The sequence below is a fragment of the Cupressus sempervirens genome, chromosome 3, assembly GCF_028749045.1.
Source record: "Cupressus sempervirens isolate cs-2001-9-10 chromosome 3, ASM2874904v1, whole genome shotgun sequence".
NCBI classification, from domain to species: Eukaryota; Viridiplantae; Streptophyta; class Pinopsida; order Cupressales; family Cupressaceae; genus Cupressus; species Cupressus sempervirens.
The window spans coordinates 1,013,180,925-1,013,196,499 of record NC_143120.1 but is presented as its reverse complement, the minus strand read 5'-3'; the positions used below and the strand labels follow the sequence as shown (position 1 = coordinate 1,013,196,499).

Here is a 15,575-nt window from a genome sequence, read left to right as displayed (position 1 = left end):
GGTTTTTTGGGAGGGATCTTAACTTGTTCTTGGATGTCATTCTTATGCTTTTCTTTGAAATTTTGAGGGGATTTCAGGGGGATTGTTTTGGCATTACTCACCCTTGGATAGGGAAGAAGTGGCCATGTACAGGGGAAGGGCCTTAGTTGTACCTCAATAGTGTAGAGTCTCCTCTCATGGTGAGAAGAGGGACAGAGAGTAGGGTGTTATGGGCCCCTACTTGTCATCACATACTATGTTTGAAAATTTGAATTCTTGAAGAAGGAAAGGAATAAAAATCCTTGTTGTATTGGCCTTGAAAGGGCATTTGTAGAAGAATGAAAGTTCTTGAGTTTTGGCCTTGAAAGGGCTATGTTATGGTATGGTGATTGATGTCTCCTATTGAGAAAATTCACCCCTTATTGTGAAAAATTGGGTTGGAGATGCATGCTTGAATTGTTCATAATATTATGTTGTTTTACCTCTAGGTCAGTTCTCATCTTTCCCATGATTCACTTGTTGCATTGAAGATATTGGAAAGAATCTCTTGTGAAGGACCTAGAAGAGAATTCATTTGAATTGTAACATTATGCAAAATGTATTTAAATTTTGATGTATTGGCAAGGATGTCAGGTTTTCTTACTGGTTCTTTCCCAATGAAGCCTTGAACTAGGTTAATTAATAGAGAGAAAAGATTGAGAAAACCTCCTTGCACTGTATCTTATGTTGTTCAATTTATGCATATGAGTGTGGAAAAATAAATTTAATGATTATGTTTTCTAATTATGCAATCTTCTATTTTCAAATATGTTAAGGAAAGTAATTAGATATGTTGAAGTTTTTTTTTCAATTCAATGTCATATGTATTAGGAGAAAGTAAATAATCCTACATTGAGGATAACAAAGTTATCACTTTCCTTGTTAAACTATGTTGAGGCTAATCAAATTAGACACAAAATAAGTATACATCTCATTGTATTTAAAAAGAATGATGCAAATATATATATATATATAGATATATATATATATATATATAATGCATGACTTAGGAAAGTAAGTCTTAAAACAAATAGAGTTTATGCAAGTTTAAAGGAAATCAATCAAACACTAGATTGACAAAAAAGAAGAAGACCAACACTTAGAAAATTATTGGCAAAAAAAAAATGCTTACTCCCAGGAGCAAAATGCTCTCTGGAGTTTGTATGGGGGGGGGGGAGAGATTAAATTCTTTTGGCAATAGAGCATATTCTCATTTGATTCCCTTTTTGTAAAATCTATTATCTATTTTCACATATAAATAAATAAATAAATTTGGAAATTAAAGGCATATATTTACTTGAAAATTATCCTTGTCTCAAAACCCACCTAATAAACTTTTTATCTTTACTACCCTCCCTCTATCCTAGGGCCTTAATCTACCCACCACTCATTATCTTCATTTACTCCCTTGGCATGGGTTTGGACAGAAGGGCAGAGTGGAACTCTTAAACCTAGGCCACCCCTTAGATTGTATAGGACCATGTGGGTGGACAGGTAAGGGGTTGTATCGGCATTTAATTTTATGCATTACATAGCATATAAAACTTTAACATGGGTTTTAAAACTTTAAACAAATTTTTTTAATGTTACCCTTGCACCCCACCTCACGCCTCCATCTAAGCACTTCCATGATGGGCTAGGCGTGTACATATTTTTTGAGGGGGACAAGTTTGTGTGATGGCAGACTTGGGACAGTGCCAGGCTATCTTGGGTCTGCCCAAGATTCCCTTGGGATGTGGGCGCAAGGAGGGGGCCATGTGACCAAGCGCATAGGAAAGTTTAGTTAGGTATGTGTAAGGTTTTATTTTGGGGTTAAGTTAGTATGTTATTAGTTTTAAGTAGTATGTTGTTAATTTATGTTAATAGTTTAAAGTTAGTATGTTGTTAGTTTATGTTAATAGTTTAGTTAGTATTAATTAGTTTCCTTTTTATTTAATTTAATTTAGTTTAAGAGGTAACTTAGTTTAGATTTGGTTTAGTTTGCATTCAAGTTAGTTTTAGAACTAAGTAATGTTACTATTTTATTTTGAATTGTATTTTTTAAAGTAGTGAATTAGTATTTAGTTAGGATTTGTTTAGTAGAGTAGTTTATTAGTTAGTTTAAAGTTATTAGTGTTTTAGTTAATTTATTTCAAATATTAGTATATGTTAATTTATAATTGTTTCATTTATTTAGTTTATTATAGATATTGTCAATATAGATTTAGTATAATGATAGTTGTGTAGTATATGATGGAATCGTAGATAATGATATTTTGGTTATTTTATTGTTTGTATTAGTATGTTGTTTTTTATATAATTGAAAGTTGACATATTCTTTTATATTAAATTATTCTTCTTAATACGTAAATTTTTTTTTTGTTTATATTATTAAGAATTGCTAGTTGTAGAAAATACTTGATTGGTATGTAAAGTTAATATGTTGCTCTGTTATAGATTATAGAGTAAGGTGAAATGGTTATTTAAGTAAAGTGTACTTAATTATAAGAAAATGTTACTTTAGTTAATATGACATCTTAATCATGATTAGTTAGTTTTATAATAATTGGACACCCAATCAATTGGTCAGTTGTTAATTGATTTTCTTATATTAGTCACTAAAGTTAATAGGTTGTAACATTATTGTAATGTGTATAGATTGAACAAAATGGCTTTTGAATAAAGTATAACTAATTGAATGAAGGATATTATTTTAGGGGGGTGTCTTGTTTAAGAATATTTTTTAAATTTGATTTATATCATATAAATGGACATGCAAACCCAATCATCCTATAAATGATAATCTTTGCTTAATCGAAGCTGATGACTAAAATTTTCAGAATTTAAATTAATTATAATTAAGGTCTATACTAATATTTTAATAATGTAATATTTTTAGAGTACTTTAAAATAATTAAGTGCTAGATCTTTTCATCAATAGAGTTTGGTTTAATTAATTTAATTACTTGAGTTTTAAAAATAAAATAAAAAATTGTGTGTGTTTTGCCCCTATATTTTGGGCATGACATGTAGCCTGGTCTTTATTTTTGGATGTAAAGTATAAGAGGCATGGCTAGGAGCTCAAATTGTTGATATTTTTGTGAAAATCGGGGACCAGGAAGCAACAATATTGCATTCCACGGATTTTGTTATTTAAAGCTGTCTGCAAAATCTAGCTCATGATTAAGAATTGTTTTTAGTGCTTGCATTAGTGGAGCTCAGGATTCAAAGTGGCTTATTTATTACTAATCCTAGACAATGTTGCCAATTATGTGAGGACAAAAAAATCACAATGTTTATAGGTGATCAATTGAGGGAACACTACTTACAAAACATTGATGGAAACAAGGGTAGTAACAATTCATCTAGGCTAGCGTAAGCTTACCTCAAAATGGGTTTCTTGTCCATTCTACTTTCTTGTTGAGTAGAATTTGGGGAGTAGGTCGCTGGTGAATCAAAAATATTTTGTTCTTTTTCTTACTTCTACATGTTTAAATCCATGGCACTTTCAGTGTTAGATGTAGTTTCTTGGTCCAACTTTCTAGTCCCACATGACAAACCTTTAATAAATTCATGGCCATTACACTCACTATCAAGATGTAAACTAAACATCATAGAAGAGTAGCTCCAATGCTATTTACCAAGTCTTAGAACTTGACTTTTTTTAAAATGAAAGATAGCAAGTACAAAGATATGCAAGCACATAAACTAGTACCCTGCAGATAATTATTGGAGCTTATTACTAGTAAGAATTCAGTTTCTAAGAAAAACAAAAAAAAAGGTCAGACTAAAAGAAAAATTAAAATCTCTTATAGAAATAAAAAGCAATTTAATTTTAGTATGTCAGTTCTCATGGTAACAGAAGATGACTAATGAGAAGGTAACAAAATTGTCAAAACCAATGATTGCAGAAAATGATGTGTCATTAGTTTACTCAAATAGGGAACACCAGCACAAATGATTTCATTAGAATAGAAAACATTTTCTCCAATCTTTGCTAGTGTGGCATGCACTTTCACAACAATCTTGGAAGAATCAAAAGCCTTGTATTAGCAATTAAATAGTTTTATTGTTTACATTAGAATACAAATGGTAGATTTCATTCAAAGTGATCATCATAAACTAAAAGCATACTTACTTCGAGTCATTAAAAATAATCTCATACAACTTAAAGCATTGCTGCCTCAAAATCTTCACTAAGTCCAAGAAGTACTTTGGCAATTTAGGACTAGTGATGAATTTATGAACAGATTCATCACTCACTAATAAAACAGAAAACCAATTAACTTGAATGACATCCATTCTCTCTAAACAATTAAATCTAGTCATTAGCAAGACCACAATAAATGCTACTGGCATGCAATACTGAGAACATATAGCTACAGAGGACATATTGTTACCATGGTAAATGTTATGTGTTTGAGCACACACAACTATTCGAACCATGTTTTATTCATGATGAAAAAATTTGATTGCTTCACTGTACAATGGAAAGGAAATGACTTCATCCTGTAAATTAAAAAACAATTATGCATCCAGAAAGAATAGCTTCTACATTTTGACACTGATGAATATGGAAAGAAGGTGTAGTGCCTCTCCCATTTGACTTTTGTAAGTCATCCTGAGGGATGCAACCTTGCTGATCTTTTGTTGTGATGAGATCATGATTGTGACCTTGAGTGGTCTACACCATTGAGGTGTTTGGATTTATGTTTCTATATCAGTTGCTTTCATTATGCTTTTGACTGATCTTTGAGATTATGATTTGATTTTTGGTTCACTGAGGTTTGTACCAATGGTTACCAGGATTGATGTGGTATCATGAGGTTGTTCTATGATTACCTTGAGATGTGTGCAGAGATTGCACTATGTACTATTACCATGCTACACTGGACTGGGTTCCTGTAGCAATCGTTAGTCATGTTTATGACTATGTTTGCTTATGTGTTTTAAATGCCTTTTTAATGCAGAGTAATCAATCATTATTAAATTCTTAGGTGATTAGAAATGGATTATTCTGGTTGGATTCTTTGGTTATGTGTTGCGAACATTTACCTTGTTACATTCTGATTAGAGAGATATTTGTTACTCATGTTATGTTTACATTTGAGAGGACCCGAGGGTCAGATGCTACACTTTGATTCTAGTATCATGGATTTTAGACTACTATGCTATTCAATTAATCACATTGCATGATGATGCCATTTTGAGATGATAGTGTGTTTTATGATGTTATCTGGTATTTGGACATACCTCTGATTTCGCTATATGATGGATTTAATGCTATGGTTATTTACTTCATTCTTGTGTTGCTATGCCTTTTGCGAACATGAGTGATGTAAATAGATTATTTTAATATAATTAATTAAATGGTTAAATTAGGTGATTCAATGCATTTATTGCTTCAGCTATGTTATTATATGCAATTGCACTTGATCATGTTGTTTAGTGTGCAGGATTTATATCCCTGGTAGTGGTACATGGAGTTAGTGATTTAGCCATTCATATTTTACCAATGTCGTCCTTGTATGGTCGACGTATCCTTAATTAAATGTTTAATTTAAACCTTTCGATGATTATTAAATCCAAACTCATTTGCATTATGTGATCAGACCAGTAAGCATGTCTGTGCATTTTTGAGGTTCGCATTGTTGCGAAAGTTGTTGAAGAGATTTATGTGTTTTTGGATTTTTGGGCTTTTAAAATTGATTTATTTTAATTTCTGGCAGCTTTGTCATAGATGAATTCCTATTTATAAGAATAGCCTGTTTTTGTTTGGGTCGATTTGGGGTTCAACTGGATTGGCTGGTTAAATGCCCTAATCAATTATTCACTTGAAAAGTGAATAAATATCCAAAAAAGAATTTAATTCCTGACTTCTCACTTTCAAATTGGAAAGTTGGAGAGTAAAACCCAAAATTCTCTTCATGAGGATTTGTTGTTTTGTTCGTTGTGGGAGCTACGGGCATGGGATCGTCGTGAGGTTAAGCTCGTTGGATCCAGCTCGGGGAAACCTTGGATTGCCATGATTTTCAGCCACTTCTGCGAGCGTTTTATTTTCTAGTTTAGTTTTCCGTTTTTCCCTTTTGGCTGTGAGGTAGGGCTTTCCTGTTTTATTGTTTTTGCTCCATTTCAGCTTCTGTTTTTTGTAGCCATTTGTTTGGAGGCTGAGAACTAGTGTTCCCCTCCGTTTTTGTATGTTAGTTCTACCCGGTTGGGTGGGTATGAACATTTCTCTATTTTTTGAGATGAGGGTTTGGGATTTTACGTCGTTATGCTGGCCGTTTTTGCATATGGTGTCCGATTTCATTTATTTTTGGATTTTTGGGGTTTTTGAACCCAAAGGCCAAATGGGTTTTAATTTTGAAGTTTTCCAAATTTTTGAAGTTTTTGCCTCGTTTTGTGTGCCACCCTATTTTCTCGAGTTTTCTTGGCACAATGTGGTTCGTGGACCTTGATGATCCATTTGGATATCAGTTAGACCACTTTTGCACTTTTATGTTGCATTGGGATGCATGTTGCATCCGTACTCTCGACGTTGTGTTCGGTTGAGTGATTTTACACCTGTTTTGGTTTCTTTTGGACCTTTTCTTTTGTTTCGTGAACGCTAGGATTCGTGTAGAATCCATACTCTCAGATTGAGGTCGGTTGAGTAAGTTCATGAATTTTGGTCTTGTTACATCATTGGGATTCGTGTAGAATCCATACTCACGAATTAAGGCCGGTTGAGTGATTTTATGATGTATGGTTTTATTGGCTTTGGGATTCGTGTAGAATCTGTCCTCTTAAGTTGCTTTTAGTTGGGTGTTTTATTTTGCATTGTGTTCTCATTCCTATCCTTGTCTTATGATCTTCGTGATGGTGGTGTGCCACACACGAGTACGTACGCGTACATTTGTTGGGTGACTTGCGAGGCCCGATCTTCCGTGGATTTGCCGAAAGTTATGATCATTGGGGTTGGGATGGGAGTATGCATGCCCACGGAACTTGTCATAGAATGAGCTTGGGTAGGGTAGGGTAGCATATGGAGGGGCTTCTATCTCGCAGCCTGGTGACCTTAGCCCCATAGGGTTGGCAGAGGAAGTTTTAAATAAGTGATAATTAAACAAAATGTGTGACTGATAATAAAACTTAAGATAATAAAATGTGTGTGCGGGGCCCTCCGTTGACGAGTTGAAATGCACGATCTGAGCTTGGGCTTGTTGATGCCAAGCGACTCTCCATGATGTCAGCCCCTACTTAGTAGCCTTTTGAGTGTCTGACCAGGACCTTTACTCCTTGCATTGTCTTAGGTTCTTGGTTCAGCCATCATATTGTCTGGCGTGAGTGTTAGCCTTGGATGGTGTGCTTTTGTGTGTTTGTGGTTGGATCATTATCTCCATCAGCACGGCAGGTGTGGACCTATGGGTGCCACGTGGTTGGGAGGCGTAGCTACCTTCACCACTGCTAGGGATCGGTGTACAGAGATGATCTTTTGTCCTAGTGTGACCGTTGCTGGATGTCTTCACTTGGTACTTCGGGTTTCAGAGTATGCTTTCTTGTGATTTATGCTTTCATTGGGATGCTTTTATATCATTTTTAGATGATGTTATTTTATTTGGCGCATTCCCTTATTATGATGTTTAGCATATGATTAGATGTTGTGGATTATTGTATTAGCATATCTGTTGCTTATTTCTGTTTAGCATGTGATAGGTGATGTTATCTACTGTAGGATTATCTTATGCTTTACTACTAGCATGTTAGATTTCCTTATGCTTATATTGTTGCATGTTTTTAGTAGTGACGTCCCTATTATGATAATACCGACGATTTGGTGGATGTGTTGGGATGTTATGCGCGGGGGATGGCTAGGACCCACGATGGTCTTATGATGCTATTGACAGTTGAGAGGAACCACGTACTTAGTTTGGTTGTTTTTTTCCTGAGATATATTTATGTACATTGCGATGTTGCTTTTGTTCTTTGCAATTCTTACTTTCAATCTGTTCTTTGTTGCTGTAGTTTAGATGGTTTGGTGTTCTTCATTCTGGGTTGTTCTTGCACTCGAGTGTTCATTCCTCAATTCACGTGGATCCAGTACTCCCCGGTGTGGAGGTTCTTTTGTCAGTTTTTCTCCATTTTTGTGTTCTAGAAGTGTTTTTACTTTATATGGGCGACATTTGTTCAGCATTGTGCGACATTGATAAAGTATCGCACGCCCATAGAAAGAATGTCGTATGACACTTTAAAGTGTTGCACACATTACTGGAGAAATTTCGTACGATAGTGGAAGAGTGTCGCACGGCTTTATGAGAAATTTCGTGTGATACTTTTCCAGTATCGCACACCTTCTTGAGAAGTGTCGCACGCAGTAAGGGAGAAGTGTCGCCCTCCCTTAGTAAAAAGTGTCGCACGGTTTTTGTGAAAAAACCTACACATGCCATTAGCAGGCACTTTTCTTCATGATCTAATCTTTTTGAGAGTGGTTTTGGGTACCCTTTTGGGTGTTCTTCGAGCCTATGCTGTTGCATTTTGTATTCAGGAGGTTTTCTTTGAAATTCAATTTTTGGGTTTTTGTTGTAGTCCTCCGGGGTTTAAAATATATCGTTTAAGTATATTCCTTATACTTAAGATATATTTTAATATATGCGATAAATCGTTTGAGATAGGTTTCAGACCTCTCAGAGATAAGTTATGGATTCTAGGAAATTTCAGGGCTTCAGAAATCCAGACTTAGCCAATTTTCAGGGCTTCAGGATTTCAGGCTTAGCCAAATTTTGAGATTCTGCATTTCACCCCAACTTGGTGTTTTGTTGATTAGTGGTTGTTTCTTGTGCCCTCATCATGTGTGTTGTCTTTGTTGGCTTTGTTTGTGTGTGTCAGTTTGGTAGTGGCATTCGGAGATTCATTGGTTGCCGGGATTGTGTTGAAGTCTTCCGTTGCGATCTTTGTGATCCATGTATGATGTTGTCTTGTACATTCATACTTGTAAAAAAAAAAATAATACCTTGGCTTGATTTGAATCCTTGTTTCCAAGGATCTCCGGGCGGGGCATTACAAGGGTAGAACTAGGTGAAAAGAAAATTGAAACAGAGTATTCTCTAGAATAGAGCATGTATATTATATTAACTTTAGAGCCAATAAAAAAACATAAATGGAAGCTATAAAGTTAAAATTCCACAAGCATTGAGTCCCACCTTCCACATTACTACAAAGTACAAACTAATTAGTGTTCATAAATTAGATTCAAGGTAATTCACTAACACTCGCAACAATCTCTGGATAAATAACCATTTGCTAATCTAAAGCTTATCTTATAGGAATTATACTGTAAAAAGATTAGGTAAACATACATTTTGAGTGTTTACAAGAAGAGAAATTGTATTGTTATCCAGCTTTCCACTCACTGTCTTGTAAAATAATGGTTAGCCCAATTAAATTGCAACGTAATCCCTCTATAATAAATGCATAACATATAAGAAAAGGTATACAAGAACCACAACCAAGTTTCAAACCTCAAAATTTATATATAGTAGTTAAGTAGTTCCTCACTATCAAAGTTAAATCGATATAGGATGAGATTTTTAACATGCCCATTGCTGAACAAATAATCTGCATAGATTGACAAATTACACTTTAAAACAACATTCAATGGTTTTCCACACATAGCTCCTTTTGGAAAATAGTTTCAAATGATTTAGTGCAAAATATATGCCTTAAGAAAGCCTCTTCGTTCGAACTTACAAATTGTCTGCTCCCTCTACAAATTTTGAATCATGATGTTGAGTGACTGCAATAACTGTATAGCTATGCTTTCTATTTTATTGATCTTTAGAACATGAAGTAACTATGACATTACCTACTTCTCCATAAAAAAAATTGCATGTAGTAAAGGTTAAAATTTGAATTTCATAAAAAAATCAAAAAATTTGTATGCCAAAAATATCCACCAAAGGAAAATTAAAAAATTGAATACATGAGTTTACAAAAAACATCTTATTTACATTCATATATTCATTTACAATATCTTTGGAACCTAAGCTATATACTTTGCAGTGTTAGTGATTCATATTTTGAAAATAAAATGAAAAGTAAGTTAGCAAATAATTGATTTAAAATAGGAAGAGACCAGTCATATTTTGAATGAGGAATGCTTCTCTACAATTACAAACATGTGATATGCAAATCAATGTGACCACCACCAAAGCACTAGATAATAAAACAAGAAAGAATGGGGAAATGGTGAACTCAATTTAATTTGACTAATATTGGTAGTGATATGAAAGCAAGTTGGGCAATTTGAATTCTCACTATACAGAAAATTAATTTTGAGAGGAATGGACACGGAAGAAACAAAATTTTGAAACTGCCAAAAAAACATAAAATTTCAAAATATCTCTGTGTGAAGAAGCAACTAGCAATCTAATGCTAGGGCCATTTGGTGTGCTCCCCAAAACTAAATAGACACCACAAATTTTCATGGCTTTCACCCTTCAAATGGGGCTTCATAGCCCTCTATGTTCTATCCTTCACCAATCTATTATTTACAAAAGAAATCAAAAGCAAAAGTAGAATTTAGATGAAACCCCAAATTTCAAAAAATTGACAATAAAATGTGTCCCCCATAAATAAGCCAAGGATAATCAATGACATCATGTTTGGTTGGATGCTTCTTGTTGATGCCAGGCTTGTGAATGGAAAAAATCTTCAAGCTACCAGCCACTTTGACTTCTTCAAATACCTGTATGTTGAATACAACCCCATTCCACCCACAACTATGTTCATGGGTGAAGACCCCATACTTTTAAGTTTTCCTATTTGAGAATGGTATTTCCCATTAAATTCTTGATTTGAAAGCTTTAGATTCCTTATAGAAAAAGATATTTCTTCTATGTCTATTGATATTGGACCATGTTTTAGATGGTGTCTAGATAGAGAATCTAAAAAAATTGTGTATTTCATATGTTCTTCAAAATATGAACAAATCCATCAACCAACCTAAGTGATAAAACAATTCCAGATATACAACCTGAAAATAAATTAGATGTAAAATAGCACAAACTAATATTAAATCTTGATAAATTTTAGTTAAAGCATGGACCTTGATTAGCATGAAAAAATCCATTCCTCATCATTGGGAAAGGTTCTATATAACCTTGTTATAGAGGAGGGTGCAATCAAATTGGTACGTTCCATAGGAGTTTTCAAAACAATCCCACAAAAAGGGTCTAGGCAAGGCCATTTAAGACTAGGATGATCAGAACAGTTTGGATGATGGGTGACTTTGAGACCAAAGAAAAAGTTGGATGCTATGAGGAATAACATGAAGTTTTTTTGACTTCGGTAAACATCTTGAAACCTGTTAATTGGCTTGGAATGAACCTATCAAAGGAAAATAGATAGGAATACTAAGAAGATAGTACCAATAAATATAAAAGGTAATTTAAATAATACAAAAATCTATGTTGCAGTTCACACCTTGGGCTTGAAAGCTTTGTAGCAAGAGAAAAACTCCTCATATAAAAACATAAGAAAAGAAAATAAAAAGAGAAAACATAAGAAAAACATGTGGAAGACTCCTCATATGAAGAAAAAGACTAATAAGAACCTCTACATAAGGCATTCATGTACATGTAATAAATCTTATATTGTCTACTTATAAGACCCATGTAAATATTATCAGTGACATTTTTTTTCTACTGATTTCATTGGAGGACAATAAATTTGATTTTCATACCATGAAAATATAAAACAAAGAATGGTGTATCTCAAACACAGTTATCTACTTCAGAATCACAATAAAACTCTAGAGGAAATAAATACAAAAATACAGTCTACTGTAATTACCTTGAGAGCATATAGCTTTCCATCGTTTGTGTTTCATTGAAGTACCTTATAGCATGCAACAATTATAAGCATTATCAATATCCCACTCTTGCTCAAAAAAAAGAAAAAAGGCTTATTGTACAAAGAAATAAGTTGCACCAACCACTTTGCCATAGCTACCCATTCCAATCCTGCAGTCTCAAAAATATTCATTGATCATTTTGTTTCCATTTGAATCCTACACAAAATTAGTGGATCACATGATGCTTCAACACTGATATTTTAGAAAATTGACAATTTTCCTATCATGCACTGAGAAATGCCAATAATCAACTATACCAAAAAGAGTTATCTCATAAGATATATATGACTAAAATTTTAGAAGCATGGTAGAATAAAAAACAAGTCCTTCTAGGAAAATTGGTCAATAAGTGCTGAGAGACTTTGATAGAGCCAAGATGGTGAAATAAATACAACAATTTGTAAGTATTGGATCCCATAGTTTTGTACTTGTGGACCCCAACCCTTTGCTAGATATGATTTCTATGATACTGAGTAAAGAAATCCAACAATAAAGTTGCCAAAGGTAAAATTAGAAAGAAACAATATGCACACCAATTAAGGCCCTTTTACAAGAAAATATTTTGAACTCATATTGTGAAGTTTTCATAAAATAGAATAATATACAAATAATTTCCAAGTTCCATGTATTCAATAGTAACATTAATATTCTCCTTCACCAAGTACATTCACCTTTATGATATTCTTGTGCACCTAATATCTTGGAATGGAGAGTTTGTATTTCCGGCTTTGAAGATTCCCAACATTGCTTGGGACATCAACATTAACCTTGCAACCACTAAAATGCCCCTAAGCTATGATAGTTATATACCTTTGTAACAATCCCATATGTTCTACTTATTCCCTCACCATAAAACACCAAACCCTTGACAACTTGGAGGAGTCCCTTTTAGTATTATACCCATTTTGGCACCCCATTATAACCAGTCCACTTTGTGTTGGTCTATGCAATGCATTGTTTAATTTTACTATCAAACAAGTGACAACTGTTAGAGTAAATAATTAATTATTAATTATTTATTCTATTACTTAAGCTTACTTAGGTTAATGCATATTTAGTATTTAATGCATGTAGTGGTTGTTGTTGACAACTCGGGAGTTTTCTCCTTTTTTAGCATATTCCACTTTTTGAGGATATGTGCTGAGTTGTCGTTTTTGTCCTCTACCTCCTTCCAGCTTGTTCTACAAGCTTCCATGAGGCATTTTTAAACGGTCTCTCTCTCATTGTAAATCATTCCATTCACATAGCAATCTCATTTTCCTATTGTGAAATATTTCCTCTTGCATTGTTTGCTTCATGCTCTTGCTCTTTCGATTTCTCTTCAGCAAGCTATTTGCATGTAGGTGATCTTGGCGACTGCGGAGTTGGATTTCATCAACTCCTACATGGTATCAGAGCCTCCTTGCTGCTTCTTGTTTGAAGGATTTGTGAAGCCGTGATTCGAAGTCACAAACCCTAGTTTGTTTGTGCATTTTTTCTTCAAATCAGGGCTAGAGAAAATTTTTGGAGCACTTTCAGCCCAAACGGGCATCACCATTGGATCCGGAAGGCCGTTTGCAGTCAGGATTCATATAAAGCTTTTCGTTTTTGGAGACAGGGCAATTTTGGCGATTTTTTGAGGATCCTGGGTTCGCTACCGTACGGATCGTACGGACGCAGCGCGGATTTTTTTTTTTAAAAAATATATTTCTTTGGGCGCCGCCGTCGCGCCACCGCGGGGCCACCGCCGCGCCACCCGCGCGCCGCCCGCAGCGGCCGCAGCAGGCAGCGCCGCCCGCGCTCTGCCGCAGCTCCTCCCGGCTTCGCCGTTGCCCAGCCTCCTCCTGTCCGCTGCCTGGGCGCAGCAGCCTCCGCCACCGTAGACAGCGGCGCCGCCGGGTTTTCCTCCCGGGCGCCACCGCCACCGGCAGTTTCCGCTGCTCCGCCGCCCTGCGACCTCTCCAACCACCAACCGCCACGTGGACCGATGTGCTAACGTCAGATTCCGGTGAGCTGACATCACTTTCCCGGCATATGACATCACCTTGCCGGTAATTGGATTTTTTTGCCGGCGACTGGTCTGTGACGGGCATACGGTCGTCAAATTTATGCCAGTATCTGTAATTTTCCTGCAAGTGTATTTTTGGAGCAGCAGTCAGTTTTTTGGCTATAACTTGAGCATACGGAGGTCTTTTTCCGATCTGAAAAAAGCGTTAGAAAGCTGACTCAGAGACGGACACATTGGTGCTAGTTTCGCACGATTTTGAGTTCGTTTGAGCTTCCATTTTTTGTGTCAAAGTAGAGGCTTCTGTTTCCTATTCTGCATCAACAAATCCAGGTTCCTTTCCAGTTTTTGCTTTCCTTAGTTGTTTTTTTGTGGTATTTGGGAGATATTTTTGTACGTTTGTTCGGGGGTGTCTTTCTTTTCTGTAATTTACTTCAGTTAAGACCCTTCTACTTCCATCTTCTTCTTTCTCTCAATGGCGGATCCATCTATATCCCGTCTCACACCACACAACTACCACACATGGAAGGCACAAATGACTAGACTTCTAATGTCAAGAGGTCTATGGTCTTGTCTGGATGAGCATCAGCCTAATCTCCAACGACCTTTTGAGATTCTACAACACAGGAACAAGATGGATGAAGCCATGGGGCTTATTGCACTCAACATTTCAGACAGCTTGTTGTTTCACTTGGATGGTTTGACTACTCCATGGGCTTATTGGCTAAGATTTCAGACTTTGTTTGGACAAGTAAATGAGTTTCGGGCACTTCAGCTAGATGCAGAATTGACTTCTTTGACACCTGATCACTTTCCCACCATTAAGGACTTCTTGATGAAGTTCAAATCTCTACGTACACTTTTGCAGGGATGTGGGAAGAACAAAACAGATGATGAGTGTATCTTTTTGGTACTCTCAAAGTTAAAGGGACAGTATTAGATCTTCTCTTCCACTTTCTACTCCACTATGGATGCCTTGGGTGATAGACATAGGATGCCTTCATTTGAGATATTTTGTAATCGGCTAACCCGTGAACAATCGAAGATTACTCAAATGGATTCACTTTCAAGTTCTCAGTCACAGGTATTGCTTTCCAAGGTTACACAGGAACAGAAGTTGAAGCAGCTATCAGATCCCTCTTCTACTAGTTCATCATCTTCTAACAAGAAGGAGAAAAAGAAGACCGCAACTCCTACCTGTTCCTATTGTGGGAAAGGATCTCATGATGAGGCACGTTGTTTTCAGAAGAGATGTGATGGCTATGAGAAACAGATTGCTGATTTGCACGCTCTCCTTCAGAAGAGCACTATTTCCTCTCCATCCTCTTCTACCTCACAAGGGTCTTCTTTTCAGGCTTCTTCCACCTCTTCAACATCTACATCAGATCTTGGAAAGGGTCATGCATTACAGGCTTCTATTGCATCTTCTTCACAGGTTCCTTGGATACTGGATTCAGGTGCTTCTCACCATATGACATCTTCTCAAGGTGTCTTCTCCACTCTTGAGGCTTCTCCTATTCCTCACATTCTCATGGGGAATAACACTGCATTACCAGTCTGTGGGAAAGGTTCAGTTCACATCCAAGATGGTATATTCAATGATGTATTGTATGTTCCATCTTTGTCTGCCAACCTTCTCTCAATTTCTCAGATTACACGCAGTGGATCAGGGAAGACAGTTGAGTTCACTACTGATTCAGTCTT

General features: G+C 35.7%; 1 pseudogene; it reads right to left on the bottom strand.

The window, feature by feature from the left end:
* Positions 1–3,378: 3,378 nt before the first annotated feature.
* On the bottom strand, positions 3,379–15,349 carry LOC149570180 (protein TRANSPARENT TESTA 9-like; annotated as a pseudogene).
* Positions 15,350–15,575: the final 226 nt, after the last annotated feature.